This window comes from Otolemur garnettii, unplaced genomic scaffold, assembly GCF_000181295.1.
Source record: "Otolemur garnettii isolate 467f Iridium unplaced genomic scaffold, OtoGar3 scaffold00008, whole genome shotgun sequence".
In the NCBI taxonomy this organism is placed as follows: Eukaryota; Metazoa; Chordata; class Mammalia; order Primates; family Galagidae; genus Otolemur; species Otolemur garnettii.
The window spans coordinates 14,359,797-14,381,028 of record NW_003852403.1 but is presented as its reverse complement, the minus strand read 5'-3'; the positions used below and the strand labels follow the sequence as shown (position 1 = coordinate 14,381,028).

Below are 21,232 nucleotides of genomic sequence, written 5' to 3'. Positions count from 1 at the left end.
AATAACACCACAAGCAGTCACAGGAAGGAAGCTTCCCACGATGGATGAAGTTTCTCTTGAGAGTAGAGATCTGTATGTGCAGACATGGCAGGAAGAGGGGCCCAGCAAGCCAGGCAGAGGATGAAGACAATAGGGTCTTAGACTCAGGGTAAGGATTCATAGCCATAGTGACTGAGCCAAGAAAGCACAAAGATTCTAAGTTCAATACAGAGAATTCCTGCCAGGTAGCAGTGTAGGGGACCAGGCAAGACCAAGGACAGTTATACCAACCCAACCTGACCAAAGAGGTTGCAGCCAGCGTAAGGGAGGCAGTGGCAAGGCCAACTAGTGAAAGCAACATGCAAGCTGTGGTAAAGGCACCAAGGCAGTGTAGTCCTAAACCAGAGATAGAATCTGAGAAAGCCAAGACACAAACGGCCTAAATAGGCCCATTTCACAGGGCAGCAGGGAACGTATGGGGTAGGGGCAGAATAGGGAAAGAGCACTGGGACAAGAGAGACTAAGAGCTCCCTTCTAGAACTTCCTGGAAGAATAGGGCAGGTAAATTCAAGAAGGCCCAGTTGTTCAGGTGAGGTCTACAGTAAAGTACATGTGACTAAGAGAAACAGCAATACCGTAGACTTCATAACTTTTCCAGAGTGGGCCATGCAACTGGCTAAGAGATAACTTACCTAACTCTGCCCTTAAGGCTGGACTGTAAGGGTCTTAGGTCAGCTTTCCCTGCTTTATCCTCCCCAGATGCCAATTCCAGCAGTCGTCCTTTAGGTGTGCCAAAGGAAACTCACATGACATCCTAACCCCATCAGCCTGACCAACAGACTATGGCCAAACCTCAGAAGAGCTTATTCTAGAATCCTTTCCCCTGTAGACTCAGGAAGGGTCTTAACCTTGCAAGCTATATTTCTATCAGTGGGGCAGTCCCAGTTCTATTCCTGGCCTTGCCACATTACCCCTGAACTTCTCCCTGGTCTCCCTGTATACCTAGGTCCCATGACACTGTGGACTCCCCTTTATCCAGCACATGTCCCTTTTAGTGAGTAATACTAGATTTTCTCCTATGAATCTTCCTGTAATTGTGCCATGAGTAAGGCCTAGACCAAGAGTCCCAGGCTTTTCCTAGTTACAGATTGACCCAGATGCTCACACCCACCAAATCCTAGCCCTGCTCCTGGTGACCTGGTAGGTCCCATTGCTGTCTTAGCTTCTAGATGCTTATAGAAAGTAAAGCCCATCCCTAATGGGCCTCTTGATCACAGATCTTCCTGGGGCCCCAAAAAGCAACTACCCCAACCAAGCTAGCCCATTAGTATCTTTAAGTCCAGACCCCTTTCTTGCCAGAAAAGCCCAAGAGGCCCCCAACCTCTCTGAGGATTGGGTCCTGCTGAGTGCCCCCACCCGCAAGGCTCTGCTGCCTGGCCGATCCCAAAGCTCTGCCAGAGAGGTAAGCGATTAGGAAGAACCCTTGCCATCTCCTATAGGTCTTTTGGGATGAACAAATCAGTTGTCTGAAGACCAGAAATACCTAGAAGAGATTGTACAGGCATGTCCTGATCTGAACATTGACTTAGTAGTGCCAGAAGTTTCTGACAAGTTATGACCTAATACACCTCTTGTACCTGTGAGTATTGCATTCAGGAAGGAGTGGCCTAGGGACATGCCTATGCTCTGAAGTCTCATTCTCAAAGAATGAAATGTCAAGAGATTCTATGAATAGAAGAATTTTAGTCACAGGGAACCTGGACATCATTAAGGTACAGTCGTATCCATTTCCGCCAGCCTAGACACTGGCCATAAACCTAGTATAGATTAGAGAAACTAAGCACCTTAATCAGTTTACTCTGACAGACCCTAAACTAATGGCCAATTCTATATGTATCGAAGGATAATATACAAAGAGAGGGCACAAGATCCCACATTCAAAGATCATGAAGAACCATTTATAGATCACCAAGAAAGGGCCAGACCTTGTGCATTGCAGATCAGAGATAAGCTATTTAAACTACACACTGTTCCGATTTCATGACTCCCAGGGTGAAAGGGAGAGAATGAGTTTCAGACCAGGCAGGAAACCCTGCAGACAAGATTTCCACACAGCACAAAATAAAGCCCAAGCAATGATGCTGTCTTTTTGCTGTGGCTGCCAGGTAGAGTAACTCCAAAGATACTGAGATTTTTAGGAGGCAGTCTGATTGGGTCTTGGGATATCTTCTGGAAGCATCCTGTATGCAGGATCTGATCCTAGCAAGTAAGATTTCATCATGATCCATTTATTCATAGAGGATCACTATGACAACAGGGGCTCCCAGAATGGATCCTGACACATGGCCCCCACTGCATGCCACCTGAAGGTTCTGCCACACGGGACCACTAGACAGGACATCGGCCTCACTCTGCCAAGTCCCAGGAATCACTCAGCTTGAGGGAGGCCCAGTCAGCTTCTAGACTGCTGTTTAGTCATAGACACTGAAAAACTAAGGACTTAATAGAATTGGGTTAGGAAGTTACAGTGTGGGTAACAATACTTATCCTGTCACCAGAAAGCAGAGAAAGGTACGTCAACTGTCAACTCAGACACTACATGGCTATAACTATGTAGGGCTGTTAAATAAGTGATCAATTCAAGATCCAGGGCAGATGTACCTCTGCTTGAAGCTATGTCTGACAGGGTATTCAGCCTGGAAACAGCATCTCTGTCTCCTATGGTCTCAGCTAAAATAAGGACACTTTTTTGTAATCCTGAAAGATGACTAATGAAGTTCAGAACTAGAACCAAGTATGTTTTTGTTTAGCATGTAAAGTGATGATAGGTAGAAAATTCTTAAGACCATGCCAAAATTTGGAGGAAATGTTAGATTACAGTGACCATAAGCAAATGCAAGAAGTCGGTCATCAGGAGACGACAAAGTTGCTCATGGGAAACCTGGTTATCTTAACCCCATGTGTGTTGAACCACAGGAAGAGACTCAGTGGAGACTGCTAGATTTCAATGTCTGGCTATGTTTCAGCCCTGGGCACATATCCCAGGGAGTCAAGACAAAGGTAAAGACATCAGGGTGTGTGAAAACAGTCAGGCCAAGACAGATCCCTAGCCTGAGGCAAAGCCGGGTAATGGCTGTCATTTGTAGGGACCACAGGGATCTAAGTGATACCTTATGTCCCCAGAACTGTTCAGTGTGTCTAGGTCCAGGAAACTAACCCATTTTCTAGCTAGAAGTCTATCTTCAGATTTGATTCTCCATTAGAGTTAGAATGATGTCATATTCAGTTGTGGGTACCCTATGAAGAGTTCGTAGATAAGGAGCCCTAATGCTTCTGATCTAGAGAGTTGTGTCCCAAAGATACCAGGATCTCAAGCCTATGAATGTCTTGAGGATACTGCCAGAATCAATACAAGCACAGCCATGTGACTCACATCTTACCAACTGACAAGCTTCCATAGGCTTGACAGCACCCCTGGGAGCCCCTTCTACCCAGCCAATACATGTAGGGCCTCAAAAGCAGAGGTATTCAGTTACCCTATACATCCTACTGCTAAGTGATTGCCAGCCTATTAGGCCAGAAGCATCTCAACTTTGAGTGATCTTCTTTTCCCATTGGCCTTATGCTGAGGTTTGGGGGCTAAGAGGGAAACATGGGCAGAAGACATGTTCCTAGGCCCACCTGTTCATTAGGTTATTGTCACTTTAGTGTCAAGGTACACAGAGTGCTAGTAGTCCTCAATGGTTATGAACCTGGTTGAGAAACTGATACCTAATCCTGAGAGGAAGCCACATCATGAGAAGAGTGAACAGTTCATTTTCAGTGAATAGATGATGTAGTTCTACAATAGAGGACTTCAAGAGACTGGGTCCAAAAAGTATAGATTCTAAAGTCAGGACAAGGACAGACCACTCAGGGAACATGCCAGCCTAACCAAGAAGGAGTCTGCAGCTGGCCTGAGCTCAGCAGAGCTAAGCAGAGGCAAGATCAGATGCTTTGGAGGTGAACTGCAGGATCTGGGATGGGCAGCTCAGAGGCAAGGCCAAAGCTAAGAAGAAACCAAGAACCTACACAGCATGTCTGAGGCTACTTAGAAGGTAAAGAAACAAGAGCTTATGCTGCCCAGAGATGCCACAAAGTGTGGACGGTCTGGCAGGATGGACCCTAAAAATCTAAAGAGAGGCCAGCAAGGAGAAGTACTTACTGCACAGGAAATAGCTTCCAGAGATGGCAGTGCCAGGGTGCTGCAGAGACAAATCTACAGGAGGCCTTTATGATAAAAGGAGAGGGAGACAGTGACCCAGGAGGGAAAGGAGCTGTTTGGGCCATGCAATGCTTTTTAAAGGTATACATATAACCAGCCACATGCCAAGCCTCATGCCACCATGTCACAGCTGAAGTCTGTATCTGCTCTTTGAACAGGGACAGTGTCTAAATAGGAGCTCTAGAAAGTCAACTCAGGCCAAAATTTTCTTGAACGGGCCTTTCTGCTCTGGGTGATAGGAAAGATGAGGACAGACTCTTAGAACATGATTTCTCAAGCTGGGTTAAGTTGATTCCTTCAAGCTATGCTTATCTAAGAGCTACCCCTGAGAAGGCCAGCCAACAGAGCCATCCTCCACCCCCACCTCGAGGTTATGGGAGGTATGTAAAAGTAGGCTTAGCAATTACTGAGGTATCCCTAGGTAAGGGCGCAGGGTCCTTGTTCTTGGTTAGGAGCTACAGTTGCTGCCAAACCTGAATCACATCTGATGGATTTGTATATTCCTGACTCACTTAAGACAAGTGACACTCTTGGTTTCCTTCATTTGAATACCTTCCAAGGGTTAATTCCAGCTCTAGTTCCTTAAGGGCGGCAGACTTTGAGAATTTCAGGGATCCCTGAATTTCTCTAAGTTGAAGTGACTCAGTTCCCCTGAATCCTAATGCTGCCCCGTTTTAGTGTGTCCTACAGCCCTGCCTCAGTTCTGAAAGGGAGAACTAGAGGACACTTAGTTTTATCTAGCCGTTGAGAAGTTAGTTCTTTAGCCCTTCTGAGAAGCCTGACAGAGACCTCACCATCATGGCTTAGAGACTTCTTGGAATTCAACTCCAGCACACGGAGGTTCTAAGAGAACCTAACTTAAGAGATTCCATCAGAACCTGAACCAAGTTCAGGTCACTAGGGTTTTGTAGCTAAGCAGACTGGATAGCACTGTCAGGAATTCCTTTGCCATTTTCTAGGCTTATATCACCTAATCAAAGCAAGTCAAGCCAAATAAGTTACCTGATAACTACCATGAGCCAAAGTTAAACTGAGACTGGTTAATCAACTCACTGGCACTTCCTAACCTGACAGTCCCAGAGTGATGAGAAGCCTAATATTTTGTTATATCCCTAAGTTCACCCTAGAGTTAAACTCAGACCCTTGGGCTTTAAGTTGCAGACTATAGTGTTACGAGATAATTCATGGCCCTCTAAACCAGCGGTTCTCAACCTGTGGGCCACGACCCACAGGAACTGTATTAAAGGGCCGTGACATTAGGAAGGTTGAGAACCACTGTTCTAAACCATTTTGAGGTCTTATCCCACTGTACCTTAGAATGACTTTAAATGGAGATAGAATCTTTACAGCAGTAATCAAGTTTAAAATGAGGTCATTATAACAGGCTATAATCCAGCCTGTATGACTAGTATCCCCCTTGAGACATCTGGACAGACACATGAAGAGAACTCCATGCAAAGGTAAAGACAGATGGACTGAGGCTTTTCAGAGCTAGCAAAGATCACAAGTGGTTAGCAAACCACCTAAAGCTAAATAAGAGGCATGGAACATGCTCTCAGCCTCAGGAGGCAGCCCTTGATGTCAAGACTAACCTCCAGAACTGAGAAGTTTCTGTCTGAGCCACCTAGTTTATGGTACTTTGTGGCAGCCCTAGAAAAACCAGCGCATATAGGAAGGGATATTCTCTGTCATGCTCAGCCAGGAGGAAGCCTGACAGAGGCACTGGCCAGACTCATGGGGATAAATTAAAGAGGCCCTACCTGAACTCGAGGCCACATCATTCCTGGTAGACCAGATGCCAAAAGCCTGTTCTCTTAGCTTAAATAGGGTCTGAATTCTAAGACTCTGTATTTGAAGGTCAAAGAAACAGTTTTACCAGCTCCCAGGAGAGACGTCTCTGGAAGAATATAGATCCTGTGCTCCAGCCAGGGAAGAGTCAGAATATACATTCCAGCTCTCCTGAGGTCACTGGCTGCAGATGCCATTGTCGTTCTCTGAAGATCCCAAGGATAGGTTCCCCCCACCCCGGGGAGTAATAGAACAGGTCTTAGCAGGTCAGGAAAAGACCTATGTACAACCCCAGACAATACATAACAGGACAAGGATCTGAAACATGAGCAGCAGGAATGTCTAGAAGGGCTTTTTGACAACTGCTAGCAACTCTGAGAAAAATAAAGTCCACAGAAGAATGAGAAAATGATCCTGAATGGTCTGTGGAAAAGCCTACAGATAAGCTCCATATGCAGTCTTTGATTCAGACTAGACTAAAGTCCACGCATGACTTCCTCCCATACACTAAGGACCACTGGTGCCAGAGAACATGAGGCCTCCACCTTCTTACTCATCTCAAGACTACTTTTCCAGGGTCTCCATAGTACAGCTGATTTCAGGGACTCTAACTGCTGAGTCTTAGGAATCTTCTAAGTCCTCCAACATGGAAGAAGCCCCTCTCCCAGAATCTTCCAAGCCTGCCCATCTGAACATGCACAAGCACTGGAAGAGAAAAAAGGGATGAGAGAAGAGAATCTAATCTACTTATAAGGAGGGCACCAGGCTATGACTAGGGACAATCAGAGACATTTATACTGGGCTGTCACCCTCCACAGTATTCTGGACTATTCTCAGCCAAAAGCCCAGCCATATACCTGGATGTGGTGAGAGCCAGGCAGGCAGCATACCTAATACCAAAGCTTATAAACCCAGGTATCCCTGACTGTGTGGTAAGGGACACTGACTATAAAACCTCATGCTCAAAGGCAAAGAGCTATTAAATCAGAAGCAATGACCTCAGTGGAACAGTAGGTTATAGGCACAGCAAGGAAACTAGACTGCCTTGATTACTAGCTGCCACCACAGTCCTATTGTCTAGTTCACAAGAATAGTCATCCCAGGTAGGAGAGATAGTTGCCATAGACCACGAAAGGCTTCTGAAGACTTAGGTTAGGGAGTCAGGGTGTGATCCGTAAGAGGGCTATAATCTGTTTTAGTCCCCAGGTAGAATAATGCCTCTGAGAAAGTATCCCTACAAGATCCTAAGAAACCATGTCAACAACAAGCCCAGAATGACATCAAATCTAGCCTTGTGCCACAGCAAAGGCCCAGCCATCCTAAAGACCATAAGGTATCCAGGATGGCTCCCCAGAATTGACTTAATTCAAAACTTAAAAGTACAGTCTAAGAGAACAAACAGAAATAAGGAACAAAGCACACAAGTAGTATGGGATTATGTAAAGAGGCCCAACATAAGAGTCACGGGCATCCCCTGAGTGTGAAGAAAATAGACAGGGCTGGAAAAACCTATTTGAGGAAATACTTGAGGAAAATTTCCCAGGTCTTGCTAGAAATCTGGACATTCAGGTACTAGCAGCTCAATGGGCTCCTGGGAGATTCAATGCCAGTTGGCAATCACCGTGACACATAGTCAGACTGGCAAAAGTTAACAGGACAGGAACTATGAGCCATGAGGCAAAATCAGGTTACTTACAAAGGAAGACCCATCAGACTAACTGCACACTTCTCAACTGAGAACTTAACAAGCCAGAAGGCATTGGGGTCCTATTCTCAGTCTTCTCAAACAGACTAATTGATGGCCAGCCTAGAATTCTGTACCCTCAAAAGTAAGCTTCTTAATGAGAGAGGAATAAAGATTCCCTTGAAGCAGACCATAGCTCTTGGGAAGGAGAAGCAAGAGTTAAGCTCGGAATACTCTGAGAAACACCTGTAACATCTCAGTAATATGACACCTTGTTGATGAGGGCATGGGGAAGGGATTGGCTCTCCTTAACACAGAGGGCGCAAGACAAGAACATCAGTGATTGGCAGTCTCTACACCTATGGTGCAAATAGCCACAGGATCGCATCTATAAGTAGCTGCAGAAGAAGTCAATCAGGGAGCACACATTCTTTCATAGACTCACTCACTCTGACTCTTTCACTCCTCCTGCTCAGAGGGCCTCTGCTGGACGCCCTTGTAAGAAGACTGCTAAGATTTCCTCTCCCTATTAAGACTTTTTCTCTCCCTTGAAGACTATCTTTCTCTCTCTCTCTCCCTTCTGCTAAGGCAAATAGCCATCAGACACCTAAGGGTAATTGTTCCTGACAAGATACACAGTGATCCACATCCAGACAATAGATAAGCTGGGGCCAGAGACCTGGCCAGTTCTAGGCCCCGATAAATGGCAACAAGGATGGGATAGCGGAAGCCACTAGCACTCCCTCAGACAAGCAAACACTGAGAGCAAAACCAGACCTATCCTGCAGGAAGTCTCAGATCTGTGTTATACATGGATTAGCATAATGGACACCTACTAGCTCTGGTCCCCCAGGAAGGACAGACTGAAGGGATCCCTGAACTTCTTTAAATTGAACTAAAATGCTGCCCTCCCTGTTTTATTGTATCCTACAGCCCTGGCCTCAGTTCTGAGAGGGGAGAACTGGAAGATAGTTTTAGCTAGCCCCTTGAGAAGTTCTTAAGCCCTCCTGGGAAGCCTGACAGGGACCAGTCCCCATGGTTTAGGGTCTTCAGCTCCGATTCTTTCCAGGCACCACAGTCTGAGAGGTTCTATGCTATGCTAAAGTTCAGAGCCCAGGTACCACAATGGCTCAAGAGTAGGGTGACCAGATGTCCCGCTTTTGGCAGGACAGTCCCACTTCTTAACAGTTTGTCCCATGTCCTGCAGTGTTTTTAAAAAGTCCCGATTTTTGGAAAGAATGCACAAACAGGCAGGAGAACAGGAAGGAAATACATGGGTTTGGGCTGCCATGTGGCTATTTTACCAGAATATGAGTTTTATATTATTTGTTAATTTTATAATGTTAAACTGTAATAATAATAATTGTTGAGAAGTGATTATCGAGAACTGCCTATCAAAGTTTGCATTGTTGTCAGGCCCTGCCCTGCCATGCCCCATCCCCTGCCAATGACCAAGTAAGCTCCATTCCAGGGATGTTCAACATATACATATCTATGAGTGTGATTCACCATATGAACAGAAGCAAAAACAAAGACCATATCATCTCAATAGATGCATAGAATTCAGCAGTACCCTGTTGTAGCAGCCCATATAACCTATGGCCAGGAGGACTGAGTTATAGGTAATACCTGTATAGCTCAAAAATGGAACACCTTGGTGAAAAGGGCATGGAGAGGGATTTAGCTCTGGTAATAAGCATGAGAGAGCTCGTGAGATGCAAGCATTGGTGAATGGGCTGTCTACTCCTGTGGTGTTGAGAGGCACAAGTTTAGCCTTATATTAGGCTGGAGGAGAAGGCAATCAGGAGTGAGCCCATCCTATCATGGACCCCTCACTCTGACTCTGTCACTTCTCCTGCATGTAGAATACCATGCGCACTGTCTTTCTGCTGAAGATCACTAAGCTCTGCTCAAGAATGCTAAGATCTATTCTTCTAAGACTACTTCACCCTCAAAGACTATTTCTCTCTCCCTTCTGCTAAAGTAAATCGACCTAAGGCACCTAAGAGCAATTGTTCCTGAGCAAAGTAGCATAACGGTCCGCTTCCGGAACATGCCTAAATAAGCCAAAGCTGGAGACCAACTAGGCCTGGGCCTGGTAAGTGGCATCCACAAAGTCACTCTGATACCCTGTCATGATAAGTTCTTTTAAAGTAGGCATAAATGGAACATCCCTCCAAGTTATCAAGCTACCTGTTTATCTTGAGGCTTACTACATTTAGGCCTCCCAGGTGGCCAGCCTCAACCAGACATTCTCAGAGCAAAATCCTAGTATCACTGAGCATGTTGAAGGCCCACAGCTAGCTAGCTTCCTAGGCCACCCTTCTAGTCATGACTAGTAAGAGATGACCCCATAAGTAGTAATAGCAGTTCCACAACCATGCAACCCTAATGTAACTAATGTATCAACAGGAACTGAGAAATTTTCTTGGCCAATAGATATGCCATCTGACAACTGGATCCAGTTTAATACACTTAGATACACCTAGAACTAAGTCTAAAAGTTATACAGGAATATGTGAGTAGCTGTTGAGTTGTATTCTTCTAAGTTTTTCTGAAGACAGTTCAGGCACTGAGTGCTGACCAAGGCAGGCAGCACTTGAAGTAGAGCAGGATGATATTCTGAAGGCAACTGGAAGAATCCTGAGAGAAGGATGACAGTGGTTGGGTTCAAGATAGAAGAATCTCAAACCAAGCTGACAGTCCCAGAAGTTAGACTCAGAGGCTGGAGATGAGACCAATGACAGTGATTGAAGGTGAGTGAAGGGGGAAGGTAAGAGCAGCACTAGGATGAAGTGAGAACACTAGAATACAGGCTAGAAGAGCCATCTGCTTGCAAGCACCAGATGCCCAAAAGGGTGAGTCAGGTGGCCTGATACCCAAGGCCCATATGTACATAGTGAGCTCATAGCCAGCAGGAAGGCCAAAAGACTAGGGAGGAAAGGGAATACATAGGCCACGGGAGCCACTGTAGAGCAAATACACCATGCATGGTAATAAACATCAGGATCAGAAGAGCCTGGGCATGACCCCAGCTAGGAAGTCAGCACTCTGACCTATTCGGTGGCCCTTTTCACATGGCCCCCAGCAGAGGACACATCTCAAGGAGAACTATGACTACTCAGGAATAAGTAGATGTTTCAGAAAAATCTTTCCTTTCTTAGCACTGGTACTTTAGAAGGTGCTAGTAAAAATTGCCTTTTAAAACCCGACAGCAGTCTTTTGAGCTGGTTTCAGTCTCCCATCTGTTCTGAAAAAGGCCAACAGTTGTGTTCCCAGGAAGCTTTGACTTATACAAACTATATTACTTTATCTGCTTTGCAAAGCTAAGCACTCAATGTTCTTTGGGTTTACTTTTGAGCACCTATGATGCCATGCAGCATCATTGCCACATAATAGTTGTTGCTGAGACATGCTACAATGCTCATCCAACCACTATGAGGGTATTTCAGACTGTTATCATCATAAACTGTAGTATTCGGACAAAGCCAAGCCATGTTTGGTCAAGAAGTGAAAATTAAGAAGTCCTATTTATCCTGGACCTTAAGAACTAGTGGAATAAGTTCCTCAGAGCATTGTTAGAGATTAATGAACAGTTTTAGAAGTTAGAACCAGATAATAGTGGCTGTCCACCTCAGGTAACAGCCAAGTAGTACATGCCCCGATGCTACATAGCTACCTACAGAGTTGTCTTACCAACTGTGTAAGTAAGTAGTAAGTTTCCATCTAATCCTGTAGAGCTAACTAGAGATTTACAAGAAACCCATAGAGCAATGGTTCTCAACCTGTGGGTCACGACCCGTTTTTCCATTTGTAACACAGCAATTAGGAAGGTTGAGAACCACTGCCATAGAGGAAAGGAATACATCAAGTTACACCAGAGAGATGCAGTTAACAAAAGCCTATGTGTGGAGGAATCTATGGGACAGATACTACTACTTTGAGTATTGTAAGTTAAAAAAAAAAAAAAAAAAAAAAAGGAGGGGAGGGGAACACCTACACATTAAACATAGGACACCACTGAACTGTGTGGACCTCATTTGGATCCAATTTCACAAAAGCTGAGAGGAGTCCTAGTACAACTGGTAAGATATGAACTCTAGTTTTGCTTAGGTGTGAGTAGTATCATCCTTATCTAAGATATCAAGCTGTTTAAAGTTTGACGGCCATTTCTAAGATTAGGAACGTTCAGTCTTATGTGTCCATGACATAACAGCCAATTAGACATCCAATATGATGCAGGAAAAATCTTAGAACAGCATGTAGAAGATCTTAGCCCATCTCTAGTCTGTAGAAGATTCATACCACCCTTAGGTCAAGGTAAGGTCAAAAAAGTTGGGCCTAGGGATAGATGAGGAATCACTTAATGGGTGTATATTATTTGGGTGATGGATATATTAACAGCCCATTATACAATATATTAAGGAAGCAAAATTGCACCTGTACCCCTTAAGTCTATGCAAATAAGAACAGGGCCCAGCTCTGGCTATCTCGACTGAGCATCCTGGTTGTTCTACCTCCAACACTGAGATCCTTTCTCCCTCCTGAGAGAGCTATACAGAGAAACATTTGAGAGGCTGGAATGGAACATCCCAGCCTCTAGGAAGTATGGAGGAAAGAGCCTCCTGGATTAAGCGTCCTAGGATCAAGTACATCTTGGTCGATCTTGGCATTTTTTGGCTGGCAGACAAGAGGGGAAGGCATGTGGGAAGGAATGTTGAACGTCTGTTTTCTTTCACTCTTGAGCAACACTACAGTCTTCTAAAGATGAGTAGGAGCTTCCTACTATAAGATAGATTACAGGTTGGTTTGTAGGCTTAAGCACTCATTCTATAGAAAGGTGGATAGTCTACCTGTGTTAACGCTTTACAGTTTAAGATAGTTCTGCTGCATGACCTTACGATGAGATCTTGTCAACATGAGCTCTCTAGGAAACAACCTCTTATTTCTCCTATTCTATTGCTAGAGCGCAAAAGTTTATATTATACATTCTTTTCTCTTGTCAACTTTCTGTTTACTACTTTAACAACTGGGGACACCAAGTTGCCCCATTTTTGACATATGCTTCTATTCTGTGTTTATCTTATTAAACCTGTCATTCAACTTGGGCTCTGCCTCGGCTGCCTTACCATAGTCTCTTCCTTAGTCCCCCTTTGCCTGTAATCTAATCTTTGAGTGTTGGAGCTCTCTCAGGATACACCATATTAGAATATAGGCAGTTTCTGAAGTTATTTTCTAGCTATATCCTTCTCCTAGAAGCCAGGAAATTCCAAGTCTGTCTTCCTAGTATTGGTCTTGCCTTTAGAAACTCCAAGTTCATTTGCCTAGTCCCCTGTTGATGCTTATACTCAGATGCCCCATGGGCAACATAGATCAAGCTTGCCCAAGACTGAGTTAATAGTCTCAACTCATGAATCCCAACTGATGTTCCTGTTTCCTGGCTCACATCACTGAACCTGCTGTATACTTGAGCCTCCAGGGGTGGAGAACATGCAGCCTTAAGGCCACACATGGCCTTCTAGGTCCTTAAATGTTCTGTAAAACTTAGACTCAATCAAAAAGTCACATGTCCTTTTATCAGGAGTGAAGCAGAAAGATGCTTTTCTTGCCCCCTTCAGTACTAAACAATCTTGTTTTGAATCAGACAAAAGCTTAATAACTAGGATCTATGCAGAAAATCCAAGAAAAAAAGCAACAATCTCATACATCAATGTGGAGGAGAGATGAATAGAACCTTCTGTAAAGATAGATGAATGGCTAGCAAACACGTGGAAAAAATGCTCATCCCTAATTAGAGAAATGCAAATTAAAACCACCCTGAGACATCATCTAACCTCAGAGAGACTGGCCCATATCACAAAATCTCAAAGCTGCTGATGCTGGCATGGATATGGAGAGAAAGGAACACTTTTACACTGTTGGTGGGACTGCAAATATAACCTTTTTGGAAGGAAGTATTGAGTACCCTCAAAGAGTTCAACCTAGACCTCCCATTTGATCCTGCAATCCCATTACTGGACATCTATCCAGAAGGAAAAAACCTTTTATTACGAAGACACTTGTACTAGGACTATTTATCGCAGCTCAATTTGAACATTGTTATTGTTGAGTTTTAAGCCAAATAAAACACAAGTAAAAAAAAAAATCTTGAAATCAGAAGGCTATAGGTTCCCTACCCCAAACCAACATCTTAAACCCATCCACTGTCCCATTTCCATTGTTAATCATCATTTCTGATTAACTAGCTTAACTTATATTTACCCCCATATGACTTCCTACAATGCTGTCTGCCAGAGTGACTGTCAATTTGACACTTGTCTGTTTCAAAAGCTATGTATTCCTAACACAGCCTCATAGTCTTCATTTAAGCAGCAAACCATCTTTTTAAGTAGAAATAGAACATGGAATTATAAACTTATGAGATCCTTGAACAGACTTCAGCCTGTCTTCCAAGAATCACTGCCAGAATGGCACCACAAAACTTGCCCAGAGGAACTGGGCCATGACCTTAGAGGGAAACTTACACTGCCACAACTGACATAACACCAAGGCTAGTAGTGCTGGATAGCAGACCGCCTCTGCAAATAAGGCTACCCCTCCATGCTGGCTTGCCAATAGATGACAGCTGTAAGTGCATGGAGCTGGCAGAGTCAGATCGTGTCTGGAGTCTTACCTTTCTACATTTTTATAGCTAAGTCTGGGAAGTTTCCCATCTTCTGCAATATAGGAAGACAATGCCGTGGTCAAGGAGGAAAGGGATCTACTATACTTCCTAGAAACTGACATTGTCCCTGTCCACATTAGCCTTACTATGCTTCTCATAAGATTAGTTACATGGCTCCTGCTACCACGACCACCCCTACACCTATAGGCCTCAGGACAAGTGAACTAAGATTTAAGTTTGAAATCTCAGTGACAGGGCTAATTCAGAATATTGGAAGTAGAGGGGTGGTCTAATGTTTCCTAGACATCCTTTGGGAGACTTATTTGCATGAGATAGGTCAAAGATTAGAATGTTCTAATATTCTAGACCCTCCTTCTAGATCCTAACAGCCCCAGTAATTGTTTTGTAACCCAGGGTAGTTACGGCTTTTTTCCTGTTATTCTTTTGGTCCCTGACCATTATTAGATGTCATAACCATACCCAGATGCTTTCTGACCATATAGAAATTCAGTTTAACATTTTAAAAAAGCTTCCAAACTGTTTAATGACTATTTTATGTTCTACTATGAGAGTGGCAGTTACCTTATACCCTTCCTAAAACTTGTTACTGTCTTTGAATACTACTATACAACCCCTAGGATGACAGATGGCTTATGTCAAGTCATTTGGGTCTTTCAAGTATGTGTACCCCTGATTCTGATCCTATCCCTGTTCTTACTATCTCTTCAGCCATGCCCCAACCTATTCCTAAGACACAAGTTCAGCTGAATGATTTTGATAACATTGAAGATAATAGCATGTGATCTTATAAGACAGGTCTAATAAGACGTCAGCATTCAGCAGCATCTTTCTGCCTGCAAGGGCACTCAAAGATGAAAGACACGAAGCCTCATCATAGGTAAGCATTGCAAGTGAACATTGGCAGTTGGTTAGTTGATATCTAAGTTGGTCCGTTGTTTTCAAAATTAATGTTTGACGGTTTTTATTAGTTCTAGATAAGTTTTTGATTGGTCAATATAGAAATACTTATAAGAACACTTCAAGACTCTTAAAGTCATCAATTGTTATTTGCTCATAAAACTTAAGATGTAGGAAAGTCCTGCTGACCTCTATGTTAGGAGGAAACCATAAAATTTAGCCTGTTCTGGGTTAGCAATGTTTTCATTGAGTTTCTTATACTAGCACTTACAAATAAAGTGATAAAATAAGTAAATAACAAGATCTCATCCAACTTCAGGAAGGATGGTGTATATAATCACATCTTTAAGAGTCCAAATGGTCTGACTGAATAACTGATAAGGAACAAAAACTGAATAGCTAACTCAGGCTAGAAGGAGTTGTATGCCCAACTATCATGTCTACCTAATCCAGTGACCTTTTGCCATTCAAGTCATCTCTTCATCTCTGGTAGCTTCTTCAAACTGTTCTTTAAGCATTTCCAGAGTGAATAGATTCACTGAACCAGTTGTGAAATTACTGCATGTAAACAACCAGACAGGCAGGAAAGGTATACCCCTGCAGCCTGGCTTAGTAAACCTGTCTTAAACTTAGGCATTCATTCCAAAGGTTCACCATTGCTAGTTACTGCAAAGATTAACTCACAGGAGCTGCCAAAGCAGGTCAAGTGCAAGGAGTTAAGAGTGGTATAGGATAACTTGGTGTACTGCTTCCAGGCTCTGAGTACATCTAGAAGAGGCTAAACTTTTGTGAGACTGTTTTAATACTTAAGCTGCCATCATCTTGACTAAATTCTTGTTACTCTAGAGGGGAAACACGCTGATAGACTGTTATGGTCATATTAAGAGATTTAGGATAAAACTTGACACGAGACCTCATTTTTAGGTCTTTGGACGCATGAATCTCTAAGAGGAAGCTTTGAGGAATCAGATTTACGTATGCCTTACTACAGATGAAGTTTAAGTCCTGTTCACTGATCTAGTAATACTTCTCATGAGAGTCTAACTCTCATAGCCTTAAGATACCTAACATTCTCAAAGCTCAGAAGAACACCCCAAAGATACTTCAAATAGGTCATGGAAACATGGATTTAGCCTATTTGAAACAGGTCATAATGAAAGATCTACAAAGTTGATACCAATCTGATGGTAAACAGGATTAATGCCTGGCATTAACTGCAGCAGTGCACACTAAGGGTAAGGATGGTAACAGGGATAGAAAAAAAAAAAAAAAAGATGCTTCCAAATCTGGGTGACCTAGAACTATAACTTTGAGGCACACAGCATGCCTATAGAGACTCCCGACCAGTCAAGCAGAGCTGGCAGCCCTACCAGCAGCCAAACTGAGAAGGTACCTCATTTACCACCAATCGGGAAGCAGAGCCAGAAGCCCTGCTTAGTTTGACTAAGACTTTATTTCACCAAGGAGTTGCTGGCATCAAGAATCGAATTCAAGGTAGTACAGGATTAAGAATCGAGTGAAATGGAGGAGGTGAGCAAAAAGAAAGGAGGGCTTCAAGCCCAGGGCTATACAATTAGCAGGAAGCCATAGTACCTAGACCCTGTGCCAGAGCCCCTATTCTCCCAAGGCATTGGGGTACCCATAGCATACTTCTACCTGGCCCCTTAGGAGCCTACATCAGAGACTGGACTCAGACGGAAGACAGAGCTAGAGATGCTGGTAGTCAGTTTCTGCTTTGTCCTTAGATCCTTAGGACATAGTCCAAGTTATAGAAGCCCGTAGATATTTTGAACAAGAGTTCCAACAACTTGAGTTGCCTTTACCAGTAACCCTCCTGTCTGATCACCAGCTGGTGCCATGAAGTCCTGCTATAGGTTCTAGATCACCCCAGATCTTAGATATTTTTATCTTTACACGTAGTTTTCCTTTGAATGTGTCTCCTATACCCAGATTTAATGGGTTATATTCTAGTTTTCTTGGTGAGGAAAAAAACATGTTACATAAACCAGAGCCCTTTGAACAGAATGTCATTTTCTCCCATAGGAAACCACATGATGCCCATATAGAAGCTTGCAAGTTAATTTTCCTTCTGAGACCTAGACTATTCTAGCTGTTGAAATTCTATCTTTATATGTGTTTGAAGTCTCTATAGTGAAAAAGTTAAGGCTATTAGAAGAAAAGGGATAACATTTTGCCTTGAGGTTAAAAAAAAATCCTCAACATCAAAAAGAAAAGTCTGGACCAGGGAATGAGAGGGTGGAATTTAGATGTGTTTCCTATTGGCCATGTCAGAATTAAACTGATTAGACAATTTATCAGCAATACAAGAGACAGGAGATATCTAAGAGATATAAGTAATACCTAGGAAGGTAGGCAAGAACTCCAGTACTATTAAGAACATCAGGTAGTTCAAAAAAAGTGAAGAACAGAGACAAGTTTAAATAGGAGATAGGCTGTTCTAATTAGAACTACACATGACCATCTTTTACCCTATCAAGTGGGGAAGTCTGTGTTCTGGGGGAGAGGTGAAAGAATTAACCACACCTTCAGCTTTGAGTGGTAGTACTTGGTGACCTTGAATATGCTATGCCCCAGCAATCCCACGAGAAGGTAGATACCTCAGGTCTCATAAGTACATAGCATACAGAGGCTCTCAGCTCTTCAGAGCAGAGTTAGACAAGCACGACACATCTGCCCTGGATGATATGCTATGCCATTAGCAGTAGTTGCCTAGACATAGTATAGCTAAGCCTCAGAAGTGTTCGACCAGAAGAGATGGGAATGTCACAGTGAGCACTCTAACCATTCCCCAGGATAAATATAGCAGAGCACAGTGCTCGAGGGAACAGGGTTAATGGGGATGGAGAAGAGGGGGAAATCGGACAGCAGCCAAGGACAGACCCTGTTACATGTCATTTTCCTGTGCCCCAGACAGACTTCCTGAGGTTTGAGCCCTACCAGCACAAGATCCAGACCAGGAGTGTGCTGGGCACTGCTAGGCTCTCAGACTTCTCAGGGGTGGAGCCTCCCCCAGCCACCAGCACAAAGGTCTATTATCAGTCCCTTTTGGAAATGCCTCAGTGGAGGACAGCCACCTCACCCAGAGTTTACCATCCTTCCAGATTGACCCACATGAGATTAGGAAGGCTCAATCCTCTCACCTGAAGCTGCAACAGCTGAGGTTGCCAAGCTGTCCAGTTTCAGAGCACCCCGTAGATGCAGAGATAGCTGAGGCTTCAAGGAGACTGCATCCCAGCTCCACTCTGCCCAAATCCTGCATCCTGTTTTTCTCTTAGAGGCATTAGTCACAAGAATATGCCCTAGTAGATTTGGGGGAGAATCTTTGACCTCCTCAAGTATGAAGAATGCAAAAGGCAAGGGGAACTCCAGAGAAGAATGTGAGAATTACAGATTTGGCCAAGCATCAGCAGAAACTTGTTTGGTAGAGGATCAACAAGCTGTGAGTCATCCAAGCGCACCTGTTATATCAGGAACCTCTGCAAAGGGAACAAAACGAGAAAAATCTGTCAAGGGTAACAGTTCTGCCCCCAAGAGAAAGTAGAACATAGTGACATCCCAAAACCTAAGAAAGTGCTGCCTATTCTTCCATTACCTAACAAACTGCCACCAGTTAATCTTCTTCACTGGGACACTCTATGGGCCTGGTGTTAGCAATTACGTCAGAGCACCAAAGGCAGAAACTGGATGTATATAAGTGACTATGCACACATGCTTTCACAAATCAAAAAGATATTCCTTAGCACAGCAAAAGAGGCCAAACTCTGGAAATCACTTTTAAAAGGTCAAATGTGGAAAAGAAAGAAATATCCCCAGAAGGTTCTGAGCAAAGGCTGTGTTCCCAGGGGGCTGATCCTACTGATCCTGCAGTAGTTCTCACTCCTGGATTAGTTTCTCCCCATGACGAAGGGGGTTTGCCTGTCTTGGAGTCTGCCTCTTGAGGGAGTTAACAGTTGTTAACTTCTGCCTCGGAGGTCTTGTTGGCCAGAACTGCAGCAAGGGCTGGGTCATCCACAGAGGCAGTGAAATCTCCACAGAATGACTGTGATGTCAGATGGTATGTGGTCCATGGGAAGTCTCTCTCTGCAGACACAGATAGTTGGGTTCACCCACAATTTCTTGCAGGATAAGCATGGGTTCCTGAAAAGCAGGTAGGGAAAGTGAGTGCACTCTTCCTGCTTCCTGCCTGCAGTTTCCTACTCCACATCTTGAAGACAACATGGGCCCTAAATGCATCCACAGGAACAAGGCCTTAATAAGAAGCCTCCAGTGGGAATGAAGTACTGAAAAAAGGGCACATACATCTCTGATCGGAACTGATGGCAGAAACTCTCAACAGTCAATTCCATGGTACTACTGACAGCTGAACACTGGTCCTCTTCACGTGTGCTCTCAGGCTATGCACAGACTGGGCTGTTGCACATGTTACCCTCAGACCCCTAGTGGGACCTGCTGCTCCATGGGTTAGAATAGAGAGACATTTAAAAGGAAAAATATTTCAAATTGGTAAGAATAAGTCATTCATACGCAACATTTTTTTTTTTTTAATATCCTGAGACTTCTGTGGTTTGACTCAAGGATAAAAACAATAGGCATTTTGACCCAGGAATTTTCCATAGCAGGGAATTTTTTCCTCTCCTATGAAGATATAAAAAACATTTAGAAGTGGTGGAGTTGGAAAATTTGTAACTCATTTCATAGACTTAAGATGTCTATATAGGAATCCTCAGTAAATGTTAAAGCAAGAGAGGAAAGTCCATTCTGAAAGATATGTTTATAGAGGGAACAACACTGAGACCAAAGTCTGCTGCTTGTTAGTGATCAGAATTTATAATAAATACATGTTTTATTTTTAAAAAATGAATATGCCCTAGTAAGCCTCCTGTGTGTTGATCTCATCTGAGCTCGCATACCAGGGAACCTAGCCATGCTAGCTCTGCCCCAGCATGGAGAAAGCTGAGCCATTTGCTTAGAGAACTCCCTAGCACAAGGATCCCCCATCCCCAACCCCAGGGCATGAGTTTCTGATGCTCTCCAGCAACAGCAGAGTAGGGTGGGAATCCCCAGCTGCTTTAAGGTGGGGGGAACACAGCAAGCTTCATTCCTGCTGCTGGGGTAGCCTGTGACCAAAACATAAACCAGCCCCTTTCAGAGAGCTGGTTTTCCTCCAGGTTCAGAGCATAAGCTCTACACACCCACCCTCAATTATCTAGGGCCACATGTCTAAAGTTTGCTGTCTGATATCTGAGTCTCATGATGGCCACACATTCCCAAAGCTTCTAAGGAAGTCTAGAGAGACTTAAGTCTTTAGTTCAGCTATTTCATTAGAACTTGGCTGGATCATGCCACTCAGATCCTAGAATCAAGAATCCTAAACAGAATCCACATACGATATAGGTATAGAGCCAGCTCTCATCTATTTACAAATTCTGTCAAGTCTAACTCTAGCTGTTGAGTATCTGGAATTACCGATTTGTTTTGCTTGGTCCCTTACCCACAGCTAAGATACAGGATCAGCAAGGAACACCAGATGCTCTGAAGAAACCGCAGTGAAGACAGGCTTACTTGCAGTGCAAGTTGGAGCCAGTAACTTGGAAATGACACGTACAGGGTAGTTTTGGCAGGTTGCAGGACCAGCTTGAGTGAGGCATCCCAAGGGTGGGTTTAACCAAAGAGCCTCACCAGGTTTTCATGGTAAGGATTAGAGAAAGAGCCCCTGTTTCAGACCAGAGGAGGAAAAAGTAGTCATTTTCAAATATGGACCATCTTCCAGGACCCAGGAAGAAGGAATGTCTGAGGAAGACGTTACCAGAGCCTTCTGCCCTGGGAGAAGAGCAATTAGTCAACCTCTGCCCCAAAGTCCTCCTGTCTCACAGGAGAAAAGGAAGTGGTGTGTCAGGCCTATTGGAAACCTGAT

General features: G+C 43.8%; 1 pseudogene; it reads left to right on the top strand.

The window, feature by feature from the left end:
- LOC111723142 overlaps positions 1-19,594 on the top strand; it is a 37,327-nt pseudogene extending 17,733 nt beyond the window's left edge.
- The last annotated feature ends 1,638 nt before the right edge of the window (positions 19,595-21,232 follow it).